This window comes from Oncorhynchus clarkii, chromosome 12 (assembly GCF_045791955.1).
Source record: "Oncorhynchus clarkii lewisi isolate Uvic-CL-2024 chromosome 12, UVic_Ocla_1.0, whole genome shotgun sequence".
NCBI lineage: Eukaryota > Metazoa > Chordata > Actinopteri > Salmoniformes > Salmonidae > Oncorhynchus > Oncorhynchus clarkii.
Genome location: NC_092158.1, coordinates 38,922,926 through 38,930,282, shown reverse-complemented (window position 1 = coordinate 38,930,282; position 7,357 = coordinate 38,922,926).

Sequence of the window (7,357 nt, the reverse complement as noted above, 5' to 3'; positions counted from 1 at the left end):
ACAGGATTGGTACATCACACCTGCGGGACAGGTACAGGATGGCAACAACTTCCCTAGTAACATCAGAAACGCACAATCCCTCCATCAGTGCTCAGAGTGTCCCCAATAGGCTGAGAGAGGCTGGACTGAGGGCTTGTAGGCTCATTGTAAGGCAGGTCCTCACCAGACATCACTGGCAACAACGTCGCAGACCAGACAGGACTGGCAAAAAGTGCTCTTCACTGACGAGTTGCGGTTTTGTCTCACCAGGGGTGATGGTTGGATTTGCGTTTATCGTCGAAGGAATGAGCATAACACCGAGGCCTGTACTCTGGAGCGGGATCGATTGAGGTGGAGGGTCCGTCATGGTCTGGGGTGTTGTGTCACAGCATCATTGGACTGAGCTTTTTGCAGGCAATCTCAATGCTGTGCGTTACAGGGAAGACATCCTCCTCCCTCATGTGGTACCCTTCCTGCAGGCTCATCCTGGCATGACCCTCCAGCATGACAATGCCACCAGCCATACTGCTCATTCTGTGTGATTTCCTGCAAGACAGGAATGTCAATGTTCTGCCATGGCCAGCAAAGAGCCATTGAGCACGTCTGGGACCTGTTGGATCGGAGGGTGAGAGCTAGGGCCATCCCCGAAAGAAATGTCCAGGAACTTGCAGGTGCCTTGGTGGAAGAGTTCGGTAACATCTCACAGCAAGAACTGGCAAATCTGGTGCAGTCCATGAGGAGGAGATGCACTGCAGTACTTAATGCAGCTGGTGGCCACACCAGATCTTGACTTACTTTTGACCACCCCTTTATTCAGGGACACATTATTCAATTTCTGTTAGTCACATGTCTGTGGAACTTCTTTAGTTTGTCTCAGTTTTTGTATCTTGTTATGTTCATAGAAATACTTACACGTTAAGTTTTCTGAAAATAAACGCTTTTGACAGTGAGGACGTTTCTTTTTTTGCTGAGTTTAGTTGCAAAGTAGCAAGTACTGTAGTTGAGAAGTTTCTAATTAGCTTTAATGTCAGTTGTTCATGATGAGATAAGAACTTGCAACCTTTCGGTTGCTAGACATTCGCGTTATCCCCCTCCCTCTCTCTTTTCCCTCCACACCGCTCCTTTCTGTTTTCTCCTACCTTTCTGTCCACATCTTTTATATCGCTCTCTCCCTCTCAGGGCAGGGCTCTATCTACCTGTTTAGCTGGATTGGCACACGAGCCCAGCGGCCTAATAATTATAAGGAGGAGGTGTGTGCTGTGAACTTGGCGGAACTGCAGTGGTCCAGCAAAGACATCCCCCTAACTGCCCATAACAGGGCACAGCATGTCACAACAACACAACATGTAACTATTTCCGTCAAGACCATATCATACTGTGTAAATGGCACTGATTGAACCCATCAAACAAACATGAAACAATTAAAGGGATCACTCCCAAAATCGTTGACTAACCTTTTAAATTGTGAGACACAAAGCACGAAAATCAAGACCCTCATCAGACCCTGCCGACTAAGGCAGGAGCTATTTGGCATAGCAGCTAGCCTAGTTGCTAGCTAACTGCCTATCAAGCTAGCGGAGTTTCTTATGGTATTGAACACAGCCAGTGACTTGGTTAGCCATTGTGGCAGGGACCATGGATTTTCCCGGGTTTGTGGCTCTCTAGATCGCTGCTGTTTGTTGTTTTCAATCTTCCCTGTGACCTGCCCTATCTGGCAGGCGAGGTGTAACAGCGTAACCTATGTTGCTAGCTACCATGACAAACACCAAAGCCAGCAGGAGTACCGTTGAGGACAGTGGTGTCCATCACAGGTTTAGGACCTGTTGTTCACACCTTTTAAGTGAACAAAGAGATGTTACTACAAGAAAATAACTTCAAATGTTGTGTCCAAATACTGGTGGATTCAACTAATAAAATAATGGATGACCTGACTGGAGAGGTCCAGGAACTGAAGAACAGCTTGCAGTTCTCCCAGGGTCAGCTCGATGAGTTGAAACAGGAGTATGGCAAGATGACGGCTCTCTGTAAGTCATTAGACAACAGTTCTGTGTGTGAATCCATGATAACAATGACTGATGAATCTCGGACAGTAAAGCAGAATAACAGTTATGGACAGAATCTCCACATGAGATTCTGCAGAGATACTCTCTGGTCCGTGCGACCAGCCTGCCTCCTGGTGGTCCTTCCACAGTATATTTTTTTCTCTTTGTTTGCTCTTTTCCCTATTATGTCTATCTCTGATAAACTACCCAGGAAAGGGGGAGGTGCTGCTCTATATAACAGAGCCATATCCCTGTAATGCTTAGAGAAGATCTTATGTCAAGTGTTATTGAAGTGTTGTGGTTGCAGGTTCACTAGGCACATCTAAAGCCTTTTCTTTTGGGGTGTTGCTATAGGCCACCAAGTGCTAACCATCAGTATCTAAATAATGTGTGTGAAATGCTTGATAGCGTATGTGATGTAAACAGAGAGGTCTATTTTCTTAGGGAGCTGAATATTGACTGGTTTTCATCAAGCTGTCCGCTCAAGAGGAAGCTTCTCACTGTAACCAGTGCCTGTAATCTGGTTCAGTTTATTAGTCAACCTACCAGGTTGTTTACAAACACTACAGGAACAAGATCATCCACATGTATAGATCACATTTTTCCAAATGCTGTAGAACTTTGTTCTAAAACTGTATCAATACACATTGGATGCAGTGATCACAATATAGTGGCTATATCCAGGAAAGCCAAAGTTCCAAAAGCTAGGCCTAAAATAGTGTACAAAATATTTTGCTTTGACTCTTATATGGATGATGTTTAAAATATTTGTTGGTCTGATGTGATTAATAAGGAGCATCCAGACACTGCACTTGATGAATTTATGAAATTGCTTCTTCCAATCATGAATAAACATTCACCTGTTAGAACTGTTAAGGCTCCATGGATTGATGAGGAATTGAAAAACTGTATGGTTGAAAGAGATTGGGGAAAATGAGTGGCTAATGAGTCTGGCTGCACATCTGACTGGCTGACTTAGTGCAAATTGAGAAATTATGTGACTAAACAAAAAAAACAAGAAGAAACTCTATAATGAATCCAAGATCAATTTTCCATCAATAAAGAATGATGGAAAAAAACTTTGGAGAAATTATGGGCAGAAAGACAAATTTAGTTTCATCCTTCATCGAATCAAATGGCTTGTTCATCACAAAGCCATTTGATGTTGCCAATTATTTTAGTGATCACTTCATTGGCAAAGTGGGCAAACTTAGGGAGTAAATGCCAACAACGAACAGTGAGCCATCATATTCATGCATAAAAACAAATAATCAAAGACAAGCATTGCAAGATTGAATTTTGTAAAGGTGGAAAAATTATTTTGTAAAGGTGGAAAAATTATTGTTATCAATCAATAATGACAATCCTCCTCGCAACTTAGATGGAAAGCTACTGAGGACAGTAGCTGACTCTATAGCCACTCCTATCTGACATATCTTTAATATGAGCCTAGAAGAAAGTCTTTGTCCTCGGGCCTTGAGGGAAGCCAAAGTAATTCCACTACCCAAGAGTGGTAAAGCGGCCTTTACTGGTTCTAACAGCAGACCTATAAGCTTTCTGCCAGCTCATAGCAAACTGTTGGTAAAATTGTGTTTGACCAAATACAATGCTATTTCTCTGTAAATAAATTAACAACAGACTTTCAGCATGCTTATAGAGAAGGGCACTCAACATGTACTGCACTGACACAATTGATAGAGCTATTATTGCTCAAGTAAACAGAAAACCTGGTTTAAAAAAACAGATAAAGCAACACCTCACGGCACAATGCCTCTCCCCTATTTGACCTAGATAGCTTGTGTGTATGTATTGCTATTTAGGCTATGTGTGCCTTTTGTAATTGTTTATTTATTTATGTAGTTATGTTCTTGTCTATTAATGTTCTGTATTATGTCATGTTTCATGTTTTGTGTGGACCCTAGGAGTGGTTAAGCAATTCCTGCCTGTCACGTTCTGACCATAGTTCTGTTATTTTTTTTTTTAGTATGGTCAGGGCGTGAGTTGGGGTGGGCAGTCTATGATTGTCTTTCTATGTTGGTTTTTGTGTTCAGCCTAGTATGATTCTCAATCAGAGGCAGGTGTCGTTAGTTGTCTCTGATTGAGAATCATACTTAGGTAGCCTGGGTTTCACTGTTGGTTTGTAGGTGTTTGTCGCCACACGGTACTGTTTCGTTTTTCGTTTTCATCACATCGTTTATTGTTTTGTATTTCAGTGTTCAGTTCGTTTTTAATAAATCGTCATGAACACTTACCACGCTGCATCTTGGTCCGATCCTTACTCCTCTTCAGACAAAGAGGAAATCTGCCGTTACAGAAACACCCACCACAAAAGGACCAAGCGGCGTGGTAACGGGCAGCAGCAGCAGCAGCGAACACAAGACTCCTGGACTTGGGAGGACATTATGGACGGTAAAGGACCCTGGGCACAGCCAGGAGAACATCGCCGTCTCAAGGCATCTGGTCTCCAGTGGGTCTCCTCGGGCCGGCGTACATGGCACCAGCCTTACGCATGTTGTCCCCCGGTTCGCCAGCACAGCCCAGTGCGGGCTATTCCACCTCGCCGCACTGGCCTGGCTACCGGGAGCATTCAACCAGGTAAGGTTGGGCAGGCTCGGTGCTCAAGAACTCCAGTGCGCCTGCACGGTCCGATCTATCCAGTGTCACCTCCACGCACCAGCCTTCCGGTGGCAGCCCCCAGCACCAGGCTGTCTCTCCGTCTTCTGCCTACAGGTGCTCCTGCCTGTACAGCGCTGCCAGAGCCTTCCTCCTGTCCTGAGCTGCTAGAGTCTCCCCTCTGTCCCGAGATGCTAGAGTCTCCCGTCTGTCCCGAGCTGCTAGAGTCTCCCGTCTGTCCCGAGCTGCTAGAGTCTCCCGTCTGTCCCGAGCTGCTAGAATCTCCCGTCTGTCCCGAGCTGCTAGAGTCTCCAGTCTGTCCTGAGCTGCTAGAGTCTCCCGTCTGTCCTGAGCCGTCTGAGCCATCAGTCAGCCAGGAGCCGCCAGAGCCGCCAGTCAGCCAGGAGCCGCCAGAGCCGCCACTCAGCCAGGAGCCGCCAGAGCCGCCAGTCAGCCAGGAGCCGCCAGTCAGCCAGGACCTGCCAGAGCCGTCAGCCAGCCAGGACCTGCCAGAGCCGTCAGCCAGCCAGGAGCTGCCAGAGCCGGAGTCCTCACCTTGGGGGGGGGGGGGGGGGGGGGGGTACTGTCACGTTCTGACCATAGTTCTGTTATTTTTTGTTTTAGTATGGTCAGGGCGTGAGTTGGGGTGGGCAGTCTATGTTTGTCTTTCTATGTTGGTTTTTGTGTTCAGCCTAGTATGGTACTCAATCAGAGGCAGGTGTTGTTAGTTGTCTCTGATTGAGAATCATACTTAGGTAGCCTGGGTTTCACTGTTGGTTTGTGGATGTTTGTTTCCGTGTGAGTGTTTGTCGCCACACGGTACTGTTTCGTTTTTCGTTTTCATCACATCATTTATTGTTTTGTATTTCAGTGTTCAGTTCATTTTTAATAAATCGTCATGAACACTTACCACGCTGCATCTTGGTCCGATCCTTACTCCTCTTCAGACGAAGAGGAAATCTACCGTTACACTGCCACAGAGGTACTTATTAGTGAAACTTTTTATTAAAGTGATGGTTTACTCCTAAACCTAATTTTGTCAGGGGTTTTCAGACTTACCCTTCCAGGCCACCCTAATTACACACATCTGGATATAATTAGCTTGTAGGTTGGGTGGTGGCTGTTGTAACCTGGTTTTGGCCAGATTTGTTTTTGGTCTGAATCAGCAAGAGCTGACATTCAGAGCCCGCCAACGCTGTTAGGGATATCGAACCCAACTGGACAGGAACCTACCGGACGTTACTTGGCCGTAGATCTGACCCCAGGAAGGACAAGCCTGTTGGATTTCTGTTTCATTTTGTTTGATACGCTGGTAAACAGGTTAGCTGTCCGGTTGCAGAGGGACCGGAAGACCCGTGTGGAAAGGCTCAAAGAGGAGCTAGGTTTTTGGTTGGTGTTTTATTGTTACCCAGCGCTGTGGCGCATTCTGTTTATTTTCTTGAATAAAAGTACTGGGTCGTTTCCCTGGAGGAAGGTCAATTTTTGTTTACACTTGTGTTACTTCACACTCGTCACTTGTGGGCCAGCCAGCCCGCCCTACCGCTACACTATATTATTGCTTTTTTGGGGGGGGGGGTTGATGGATATGAGTTGTTCATTAGGAACATCTGCCACATTGTTGTGGCAGCCCAATTCTGATATTTTGCCCTAGTAACTAATTTCTAGTTAGACATAGTCCCATACTTTTGTAATTTATATCAAGTAGGCTGCGCTCACGTCCAATCTTTTTCTGAACTGATCTGATTGGTCAAGCGACTAATTTATAAATATCCGAATTTGGCTGCCTAGTGTATATCTGAGGGGATTCGATTAATCTGGTCCGGGTTGTCTTTGTGCAGAGTGAAAGTTGATTGCATTTGTTTTGGAACCGGGCTTGCCTCCCAGGCATGTGCCAGGTGCCTCGTTCAAAGCCCACAGCGAAGTTGGCTCAAAACAAGAGACGTAATTAAGCACGAGGAATAATGAGTAGGATTGTGTTTTCAAAATACGCTTTTTCTGCCTTTCCAGGGAAAACTAGTTTGAAAATTCAAACATATTTTATGGAAAATAGATGTACCATGCTGCCTTGTTGTCATGAGCGAGCGGCACAGATTAAACTGTTCTATTTGTAGGCCGTCATTGTAAATAAGAATTTGTTCTTAACTGACTTGCCTAGTTAAATAAAGGTTACATTTTTTAAAGCCATTTCACGTCACGGGCGATGAACCGGAGCCCCCTGCTGTTCAGCATAATCTAATTCCCCCTATTCTAGGGGAAATGTAAACCAGTTCACAGGAGCATGAGCAATTTCTTAAATGACAGATCAACATGTGGCACCTTGTGGGGAAATGTCTCGAAATATGATAGAGATAGATAATGACAAAACCCTACACTTAAAGAAAATAAACCTCATTAAACTTACCTCATCATGATATACTGTTTTTATTTTAAGATAGACTGTTTTATTTGCAAACTAATTAGATGGAAAATCAATAAGTATTTTTCTCTTTCTTTTGCTCAACTGGTGCCTTGCTAAATGTGTTGCACAATAATTCATTGCATGTGACGCCTCCTCAAAACCCACTTGGTGAGAAGGTCAGAGGTCCCTCCGCTCTGATTTTCACATTCAATGGATTTGGGGAGGCTATACGAGAGGATGCGAGATATCAAGGAAATGCAATTGAGAACCTCCCACTCTTCTTGGTACTACCATTATTCTGTGCACGCACACAAACCGTACAGAC